Source organism: Moschus berezovskii, chromosome 22 (genome assembly GCF_049115385.1).
Source record: "Moschus berezovskii isolate FMDL1 chromosome 22, NW_MosBer_1.0, whole genome shotgun sequence".
NCBI classification, from domain to species: Eukaryota; Metazoa; Chordata; class Mammalia; order Artiodactyla; family Moschidae; genus Moschus; species Moschus berezovskii.
The window spans coordinates 25,797,988-25,808,257 of NC_142481.1; positions in this window are offsets into that span (position 1 = coordinate 25,797,988).

The following is a 10,270-nucleotide window of genomic DNA, read 5'->3' on the forward strand; positions in this document are numbered from 1 at the left end:
AGAAATGAAGGTGCTGGTCTACACACACTCTCTGAAGACACTGCCATTTGTGAAGAGTAAGTGTATGTATTATTGAGTTTCACAGTTCGGAGCATTAATTATGTGATGAGCAACTGGGTAAGACCACTGAGCCACAGCTGGTAACTGGACACAAACTTTGTTTATCAGACCTGGACGATGGTTCATCATAGCTTTTCTGAGTGAGAATGGTTTTCCCATTTGGTAGCATTTGTGACTCTTAAGTAAGCAGTATGTGTGAATGGGTACATTTTTGCTCTAAGATGTAGTTTTCTTGACTTCCCTCAAGACTCAAATCCCATATTAATTGAACCTGATCATATTCAACCCAGAAGTCTATCTTGCAGGCTCTGCCTCCAAAATTTATCTCATAGCCATGTACTTCTCCCCTCCACTACTGCTAGCACCCTGTTCTAAGCTCAGATAGCATATCAACTGGAACTCTTCAATAGCCTTTTTTGTTGTTGTAACATGAGAATTCTTCTTTATTTTTTTTAAAATTAGGGTATATTTTTTATTTTTAACACCAAAAACATTTTGTATTTGGGTATAGCCAATGAACAATGTTGTGACAGTTTCAGGTAAACAGTGAAGGGACTCAGCCATACATATACATGTATCTCTGATAGCCTTCTAAATGGCCTGCCTGCTTCCATGCTTGTCCCATTCCTAACTTCTATCCTTTGAGTTTAGACACAACCTGGGGACAAACAAGATTTAAAACACAAGATTTACAAAAGTTAATTTTAAAGGCACTTCTATGGGAAAGGGCAGTTGAATATATCCTTCTCAAGTTTAGCACGATCCCTTAAGCTAAGCATCTTCAACCCCGCTTTGCTTACAAAGACTCTTTAAGGATGCTCAACTGAGGTGTCTGCTTTTCCTTCTTCCTGTTAAAAATGGCTCTTGGATGCTTTTATTCTTAGTGATGCCGTTCTATTGTAGCACCGATATAGTTATATAAGTGCATCGTTTCATGCTCTATTCACCTTCTGAATCTTTTAACCCGACCTCTCTCAGCTGAGAAAAGAAATACTATGGGTTTAAATCTATCTACTATCAGCTGCAGCAGGGTAATTCTTACCCTAGGGCCCCAAACCCTCATTTCAGTTCGACAAATCTGAACTTCTTTCAGAGGCAATGCTATTTCCTTCAGTACCTGGTTTGGCTGTGTGCTGAGCCCCAGTTATATTTAGGCAGTGGAGGGGAAAAATAGGGATATTAACCTCTAACACTGATGAAAATAATAGCCACAATAAAATCGGGATGAAAAACGCAGGGGTAGTAATTATTCTGCTCTACCTTACCCCAGAGGAAATAGTTTTCAGATAGAGCCTCAGGAATTTGTAAAAGGTCCCTTCATTTGGGGGTTTATAAGGCAGGTGGAAGGGCTATCGGGAGGCAGGGGGAGTTTCCCAGAGCAGCAGACAGTGTGGCATTAAGTGATGATGCCCCCAGCAGAATCCCTCTCCTCTCCCTCAACTCTTCAGAGGTTGAGAAATCTGAGGATGCAGGCTCTTGGAACCACTTCCCTCCTCTGTTCTATCTGGCAGCAGCCTAGTGTGGAAAATATACTAGGCTATATTTCAAATAACCTAAACCAACTGGCAAAAAGTACTAAATTCTTGCTTTTGTGTCTGGCTCTTAAATTCCTGCAGACCTGACTTAACAGACAAGAGAGGGTCATAAAACTGAACCTGTGAAACAAAAATAGACCTTTCGGGACTTCTCATACACACACAGCAGGGGTGCCAAAATCGCTTTCATTTTTTCCTGTTTCCAATCATGGTGTGCTTCCTCTACAAGCATGTGTGTCTGAGCAGGCATGGGAGAGCAAGCATCTTTCCAGGCAAGGCATGTGCCACCGAATGTGTGGAACTGCAAGGGCTTAAACTCTTAGGGTCCCATCTTTGTGTGAAACAACAACTCTACCTTGCTACAACCTCTCCATTGCTGTAATTAATCTCAGGCACCTAAGACAGCATGTCTTGGTTCTGTGTGCTACCCTAACTGCTGTGGTTTTAAAAGACTTTATGCTTTGAGGTTTCCTCATTCAGAAATCAAATAATTTAAATCTAAAAAAAAAAAATACACAAGTGCCTTCTGGCTACTGATGACAGGGAGTAGCAATAATAAAAAATAATAATAGTAAAAAATATGCAACCACGTTAATGCCAGGGACCTGGGGATGCAATAGACAGAAATGAAATTAGAGAGGAAATCATGATATTGCTGAAGTGCTGGAGTGCTGCTCTCATACTAAGACCAGGGGGATTGGGATAAGGTAAAGTTAATTGCATTTCCAGATGACAAACCTCTCACCTCTGAACTGAATGGCTCTTTATAAAAGCTATCAGTAATAAACTGTAAATCTCAGCCATGATTGCAAATAAAGGTCATCCCTTTCATGCTGCCACTTTCCTGGGCCTTATTACATTCCCGCCTGAACTGTTCCTGCTTCTTAAGGTGTGCCAGCTGTCCATATAAGCAATCAGCACGGCTTGCTTTCTTTATTTTTTTAAGGCATGACATTATCGGATTTACATCCTCGCACATTGTGCAACTGAATTGGGCCAACCCCCTACCCCTGGAAGGGAAGGCAGCACCGGAGGTAGGATTACTCTTCATCTTTTCCCATGAATGTAAAGGAGGTGCTGTGTTCCCCTGTTTCACATCCGAGTTCTGCCAGGGTTTGTGAGAAGAGGCACGCTCCACCCGACACACTGGGCTTAGATGCCGGAGCCCCGTCTCGTGTGCGTGGCAGGGATCTCTGTTTCTCACCACTCCCTGGAGCAACTAGCCTCCTTTGGAAAGCTGAGTTAAATTTAATTGAATATAAATAAGTAAATATTCATTAATTTCTACTCTGTTGATGACACTGTCCCTAAATCCTTTTTTCTCAGTGCCTCTCTCCAATTCTGTCAACAACAGTAGTGAATACTGGGTGACTGCTCACTGTGCACTGAGCTTGTTTTCTGTGATTGATACAGTGCTGAGCATGTAACAGTACCTCATCTAATCCTCACATCTGTATGACTGGATTCTGTTTCACCTCCATTTGCAGATAAGGAAACTGAAGTTCATAGAGGTACTGCCTCAGACTTCCCAAATGGTAGAGATTAGATTTTTTCTTTCTTTAGCTGAAGGAACCCCTGGATCCTGGAAGAGACTGAGAAAGATGAAATAATACAAAACAGCAAAGCCAACTGCTGGACGCAAAGCTGACTTCAGAAGCTCACTCCCAGGAAATAGACCAGACACTGGAGGTTACCCATGCTGGGAAAGGGAACAGGTGCAATAAACACTCCTAAAACAAAATTCTAAGAGACCCTGCACTAACCACTACCCTTACTGCTTAAGAGAGTGTACCAAAAAAAAAAGCATTAGCCTTCAACTCAAAATGAAATTGTTCCAACTCTGAATATATTTACCCATCATATTTATCCATTTGCCCATTTATTCATTAAATCACCACATGACAGCAAATAATCACCCTGTGAGATTTCAGCTTCTCTATTACCTTCCCTTGTCTACAAGAGCTGTTGTGTTAAATGAATACTGAAAATACCTTGCAAAATATAAAATATTCCTCAAAAACAGGTTTAAAATGTACAACAATCCCTTAAAGAGTAGCAGCGATGTACATTCTTTTGTTTGAAGCTTGATTTTAAATATTTTTAAAAATCAGACAGGGAAAATCTTAATCTGAGAACAGCCACTGATGATGTATTCATTCATGATCTACTCAGAGCTACAATCATTTCCCATGCGTATGGCTTTGCAGCATACGAAAGGACTTAAAAGACCTTAATACCTTGTTCTTCCCTTCCAAGAGCTTACAGTCTCATCTAATTAATAAAAATAAAAAGATAAAATGGCAATGTAGGATTTAATCAGCAGTTCAAACTAACACAGTGAAACCATGTCAATGTAAAAATCATGTCCAACAATTTGTACCTGACCTCAGGTAACGTCAAGGTCACTTCATAGTAAGGAGTTCACTGAAAGGGGATTCTCTAGATCTTGAGTAAGGTCCAGAATCTTGATTAGTAAAAGGAGGACATCTCATACTTAAAATGCAACATAGACAGTAAATAAATCTCTGAAAGGAGGAATTATTCTTATTCTATGGAACATTAATCATAAGGGTTCTGTATGGAAAATTCACAGGTGAGTGGAAAATGAACTCAGGAAGTTCTGGGGAGATAAACCAGAATTAAGTGTTTTCTCTGGTATCATGGGACGCATCTGCTCTGGGGTAAGCCCCACGTGTCCTGGGTCCTGCCCCAGGGTGAGTGTCCAGCTGGAATCCCCAGAAGATGGCCACACAGAATCGAATGCAGTAACCCACATCTCATATTTTGAAGAAAAAGACTGACATATGACTGTAGCATTCCTAAGTTCCCAAACATTTGTCAACGTGTATCTTGGGAATTCTGGACATCACTTTTCTCTTTACTGAGAAAAATTCACATACCTAAAGACCACCAGGGTATGATCCTGAGTCCAGTATTGGAATGACACACACAATCCAATTATAATGACTATCCAGAAGTTAATTTTTTTTGATGTGGATAATTCATCTGAAAAGATAGCCACAACAATGAAAGAGGAGGAGGAGGGTATGGGGGGAAAGCAGAGGGAGTAGCATTTCATTCTGGGATGTGATTGAGAAGAAAACCCCAAGAATGAAATGGCCTTTACTGGGTCCTAAAATCCTACACAATGTTCATTCAGCCATTCTTTTTCTCATTTACTCTACCATATCCACCCCATGTGCAGGGTGAAACGTTTAGGTTCTACAGAGGCAGACAAGGTCCTAGTCTATGAGGACCTTAAGCCAAAGAATGCCACAAATGAAAATTTAAGACGTATAAACACAATTCAGGGAAAGCTGAAATGGAGCTACACTCTTATTGGACAGCAACAAAGATCACTTCTGATGAACCTATTGTTCCAAGAATTACTAAGATGATCTTCTCTCTCTTCATCTAACTTAGACTTCCAAGTCAAGACTGGGGTTTTAGCCACCATGAACTCCTATGTTCCAGCAAGGCTTATTCCAATTGAATTCTCATGTTGACTCATCTTTCCCTGTTAACTTCTTTCACTTATGAATAACCTCATATTTTTAAAAGTGTATATATTGCAGACTGCCTCCAATGAAAGTGTAACAGAACTGTTAAGTGTCATTACTATTCAAAGGCTGCTTTTTCAGACACCTATTTGCTATTTACAAAGAAGTCCCTGGGTACACATGAAAGATAATATCAGTTACGCTGTAACAATAATAAAGAAGACTTGCGTGTAAAAGCAACAGCTTTCACTTCTTACATATTTAAAGCTTTAGCAGTGATTATGATGAACAAAACAGAAAGGGATAATTTTCTTGTGAAGATGAGAAAATTAAAATAATTTGGGAACTATGGAGGAAGGAAGGGTGTTAAAGCTAGTTATTTTAACATTCCCTGCCTCATTACCTGAGCAAGAGAGCATGGTATCTGAATAAACCTGGAATCATTAAGCTTTTTTTTTTAGAGAGAGACCCATGTTTCTCAAACTTTAGTATTCATCAGAATTTTCCCTAGAGGTCTTCTGAAGGCTCCATCCCTGAAGATTCTGACAGAGCAGATCCAGGGTGTGGCCCCCAAATTTACACTTTTAACAAGTTCCTAGGTTATGCTGCTGCTGGTAGTCTTATGATCACACTTTAGGAACCACTAATACAGATCAGAGTTTGGAAAACCCTGGGTTGCTGCTCCTCTTGTAAATTTCTATTCCAACACAGCCATGCCCATCGTCCATATATTGTCTATGGTCATCTCAGACAACAAAAGCAGAATTGAGTAGTTATGACAGAGATCACTGGGCCCACAACACTGAACATGTTTACTATTTGACTCTTAACAGAAAAAGTTTGCTGACTTTGAGTATAGATTATAAACAGAGTCATCACAGGGCTAGGAGGAACCGTCTCTAATTGGATTCTCTTTTTATTAAAAAAAAAAAAAAAAAAAACCTGTCCATGAAATTGAGAAAAGCTCAGACTAGAGCCCAGGTCGGAGAAGGCAATGGCACCCCACTCCAGTACTCTTGCCTGGAAAACCCCATGGACGGAGGCGTGTGGTGGGCTGCAGTCCATGGGGTCACTAAGAGTCGGACACGACTGAGCGACTTCACTTTCACTTTTCACTTTCATGCATTGGAGAAGGAAATGGCAACCCACTCCAGTGTTCTTGCCTGGAGAATCTCAGGGACGGGGGAGCCTGGTGTGCTGCCGTCTCTGGGGTCGCACAGAGTCGGACATGACTGAAGCGATTTAGCAGCAGCAGCAGAGCCCAGGTAGGGCTCACTGGCCAGTGTAGGCCAATTCTGGTCACTTCTGAAAGACTCCATTGGTCAGCAATCATCCTGAAGTATCTGTTCCCCAATTATCATGAGAATTCCATTTGCTCCTTCTAGTGTTAAAGTTTCTATTTCCTAAATATTTATGTCTTCTCTTTTAGATTCAGTTCAGTTCAGTTGCTCAGTCATGTCCAACTCTTTGAGACCCCATCGGTTGCAGCACACCAGGCTTCCCTGTCCATCACCAACTCCCAGAGCTTGCTTAAATTCACATCCATCAAGTCAGTGATGCCATCCAATCATCTCATCCTCTGATGTTCCCTTTTCCTCCTGCCTTCAATCTTTCCCATAATCAGGGTCTTTTCCAATGAGTCAGTTCTTCACATCAGGTGGCCAAAGTATTGGAGCTTCAACTTCAGCATTAGTCTTTTCAATGAATATTCAGGACTGATTTCCTTTAGGATTGACTCGTTTGATCTCCTTGCAGTCCAAGGGACTCTTTTAGATTATTCCATCCTTATTAGTAAAATACACCCTTGAATAACTTTCCGAGAAAAGGGGCAGGAGAAGTAAATCTTATGCTCACCCTTAAGCAATAATTTGGTTATTAAGTTCTACACTGGAAATAATTTCTGCCCAATATTTATTGTTTTCTAGTTTTCAGAACTTCTATTGAGAAAACTGATGCTGATTGGGACTGCTTTTCCCTCTGAAATTGTTTATCCCTATTTAAATTAAATTTCTGCCATATCCACTTCTGGCCTGAGTACTTGGGGGCTCTTTTCACCTTGAGTCATCTTTTGAAATAGCACCCTATGCTTATTTCATGAATGTGACACCTGTCTGTGTCTCCCTGTGAATTTTGTTTCTATGGTTCTTCTTTCTTCACTATTTCTATTCCCTCCGGGTTCCATTTTCCTCTTCCCAACATCAAGGCAAAAGTTCCCTTAAATGTCTGAGTGGACATTGTTCATTTGTATTTTAAAATGAAACTTTTTAAAAAGTCCACTGGAAGTTCTGTGTGGGGTGATTTCTATATTCAGAAGGGGACCTGGTTGTTTCTTTGGGATCTCAGCTGTCAGTATCTATAGACCTTTCCTCTTGGAATGTTTGGCTTCCTCAGAAAGGACTCTTCCAGTCTCAAGCCTGGAGATGATAAGACTGGTCAACAATGTTCTCCAGCCAAGTGGCAAACAAGGGCAAAGAGGCCTCACCACTTAATACGCAGACTTCATTTAAGTATTCCTTGCTCAGCTGAGCTGGACTCCTCACAACAGCACCTGTTCAGCCTCTCTAGAGCTCCAAGCTTCTAGGGTAGTTGGGCAAAGAGCTCTTCATAGGAAGCACAGAGTGCAAGAATCTAGAAGATCAACTGACTTTAATGGAGCTTCCAACTCTTTCTGCACCCAGCTCTACACAGGCCCACACCCACAGAAATAGCCACTGTCTCCAATAGAAGCATCTTTCTTGTTCTAGCACCTCACATTGGCTCGTCTCAACATTTTGCAGACATGTAGCTCCACCTTTCTGTCTTCCACTAAATCTGTCACCTTCAGTCCAGTTGCTTCCCAGCCCCCCCAAGTTTTGACATTTCTTATCATCCACTTCCTCTTCTGTTTGTTATCCTTATGACTCTATGCTTTTTTTGTACTTAAATCATCATTTCAGTAAGGCTTTGAGAGAGGGCAGAAATAACTCCATGTTTTTAGCCACCATGTTTTTGAACGACGTCTTGGTAGGAGGCATCTTTAGTGAACCAATTCCATTCTATCATTGGGGTATTTGCTCTCTAAAACGCTAAGGAATGATCATTACTGATTTATCTAGTACAGTGTCAGAGGGGAAGGCAACCAAAAAGTGTAAATCCTTCAATAAACAATAAGACATGTTATCATTAAAATGCACACAGGCATCTGTATAGTGGGTGCATGCACAGATCAACCTCAGCAAATAGTCTCACACATCCCATTTTGGAAGACTGGATGACTGAAGAAAATTGATGGCAACGACATAAGTACTGTTTCAGCTACTGAGGATATTCCATGAAGTGGGTATTCTGTGTCTCCTGGTTTTATTCTGTCTAATATCTTCATGCCAGCATTACGAGTTTGGTAAGATCTGGGTTCACTAGATATTCAAGCAGCATTTGTTTAGTCCTGGGAGTGAAAGGGAGTAGGTTTCATGTAGCTTCATCTTAATGAAAGTTTATTATGTTGTAAATCTGATGTAATTTCAGAGGCTTGCTGCCTTGCATGATGGATGCATTACCTGGCCAAGGAATTGAAAGAACTGTCTTTGTAACATACTCACCACAAATCCCAACATTGAATAGACCTACTCTATAAATCTTCTTCTAAATACTCTGTCTTCTTAAAATGTATATATGTGTGTATATGTATGTACACACATGTGATCTGTATATACATATTTTAATCAGCCAGGGGACCAGCAGAAAACAATATGTGCACACTCAAATAGAGTAACTGAAAAGAGTTTAAAGAAGGAACCATTTGCAGAGATGTGAGCTTGGTTTATGGAAACCCAGAAGAGATGGTGAAGCACCTTGGGGTAGCAAGGCACAAACCATTACCATTCCTAGGCCTGAAAGTACCAGGGGAGGGTGAAGTTGATGAAACCTGACAAGATCAGTAGCTGTGGGAGAGGGCTGGAGCTATGGTCTTCAAAAGAGAAATGGAACCAATTCTGAGCCAGAAAGGGAGGGAGCCAGAGGAATAAATACCACAACCTCACTCTCCTCCTGCCTCCCATTCTTTTATTGAGCCCTCCTATTACTTAAACCAAAGTAGAAGTTGCATGACAAGGAGGAGAGTGTTGCAGTCCTCAAGGTCATCCTGCGAGGCATAGTGAGAATGGTCAGTTCAGTTCAGTCGCTCAGTCGTGTCCGACTCTTTGCAACCCCATGGACTATAGCACACCAGGCTTCCCTGTCCATCACCAATTCCTGGAGCTTGCTCAAACTCACGGCCAGGATCTTGCTCAGACTCACGTCCATTGAGTTGACGATGCCATAAAATCATCTCATCCTCTGATGTCCCCTTCTCCTCCTGCCTTCAGTCTTTCCCAGCATCAAGGTCTTTTCCAATGAGTCAGTTCTTCATATCAGGTAGCCAAAGTATTGGAACTTCAGCTTTAGCATCAGTCCTTCCAATGAATATTCAGAACTGATTTCCTTTAGGATGGAGTGGTTTGATCTTCTTGCAGTCCAAGGGACTCTCAAGAGTCTTCTCCAACACCACAGTTCAAAAGCATCAATTCTTCGGTGCTCAGCTTTATGGTCCAACTCTCACATCCATACATTCCTACTGGAAAAACCATAGCTTTGCCTAGAGGGACCTTTGTCAGCAAAGTAATGTCTCTGCTTTTTAATATACTGTCTAGGTTGGTCATAGCTTTTCTTCCAAAGAGCAGTGGTCTTTTAATTTCATGGCTGCAGTTACCATCTGATTTTGGAGCCCAAGAAAATAAAATCTGTCACTGTTTCCATTGTTTCCCCATCTATTTGCCATGAAGTGATGGGACCAGATGTCATAGTGAGAAGGGTGGAGAGTATAAAATAAACATATAAGAGATTTTGTACCCTTGAGCCCCTCTGAAGATATAGCAATGACCAAGTAAGGACTAGAAGTAACTAAATGTCCATTTCATAAAGTGACTTTACAAAAGGCTTCTGCTGTTACATTATTTTACACCATTATTTTTTGTTTTTTATGTGTTTGCTTTGCCACTGGGTTGTAAGCTCCATAAGAGCAGGGGCACACTCTTTTATGTTCTAGCCCACTTCTTGGCACCTAGAGACTCAGTAAGGGAAGGGATTGATAGAAATCACACCAGCGGATGACCTCAGTTTCTTCGTCCACAAAAATGGGAATGTAGGGAAAGGGAAAAG